Source organism: Gossypium hirsutum, chromosome D01 (genome assembly GCF_007990345.1).
Source record: "Gossypium hirsutum isolate 1008001.06 chromosome D01, Gossypium_hirsutum_v2.1, whole genome shotgun sequence".
NCBI classification, from domain to species: domain Eukaryota; kingdom Viridiplantae; phylum Streptophyta; class Magnoliopsida; order Malvales; family Malvaceae; genus Gossypium; species Gossypium hirsutum.
In genome coordinates, this window is record NC_053437.1 from 13,707,084 (window position 1) to 13,707,843 (window position 760).

At 40.4% G+C, this 760-nt stretch overlaps 1 non-coding gene across 1 annotated transcript; it reads left to right on the plus strand.

Moving 5' to 3' along the window:
- Positions 1-250: 250 nt before the first annotated feature.
- Positions 251-356, plus strand: LOC121214180 (small nucleolar RNA R71). The gene has a single exon (XR_005909766.1). It is a non-coding gene; the product is annotated as a small nucleolar RNA R71 (small nucleolar RNA).
- The last annotated feature ends 404 nt before the right edge of the window (positions 357-760 follow it).

A 760-nucleotide genomic window follows, 5' to 3' on the forward strand; every position in this document is an offset into this window, starting at 1 on the left:
AGAGGAAATAGACGATACCTGAGCCGATAACGAAGTGAGAGAGTCAACTTCATGAACTCCGGCTACACGTCTTCCTGAAGCTGTTTAATTTGTTGGCCATTGATAGTTATTACTAACAATCCTCTCGATGATCTCATAAGCCTCATTATAAGACTTAGACAAAATTGCACCATTCGCGGAAGCATCTACCATCAATCTTGCATGTGCATTGAGAACATTATAGAATATCTCAAACTGGATACAATGAAGAATCCCATGATGAGGACACTTACGAAGTAACTTCTTGAATCGCTCCCAAGCCTCATACAAAGACTCGTCATCAATTGTTCGAAAGTTGTGATCTCGTTCCTCAACTTAGCATTTTTGCTAGGTGAGAAATTTCTTAACCAAAAATATCTCTGCTAATTCTTGCCACGTAGATATGAAACTTGGTGGCAATAAATTGAGCCATGCTTGTGCTTGATCTCGCAACGAGTACGGAAACAACTTCAACCTCAGTGCGTCTTTAGTCACACCAACTATCTTAAATGAATCACTCACCTCCATAAATAATCAAAGGTGGAGATATGGATCTTCCGTGGGCATATCACTAAATTGGCCCACCGTTTGTACATTTGAAACATCACGGGTTTCAATTCAAACTGGGTTGCCTTAATATCTAGCCCTCTAATTCCTGGGTTTAACTCACTGAAAAGTGGCACAGCATATTGTTTGGTGCATCGATCCCTATCATCGGCAAATGAGGATAGGATTTCGTACA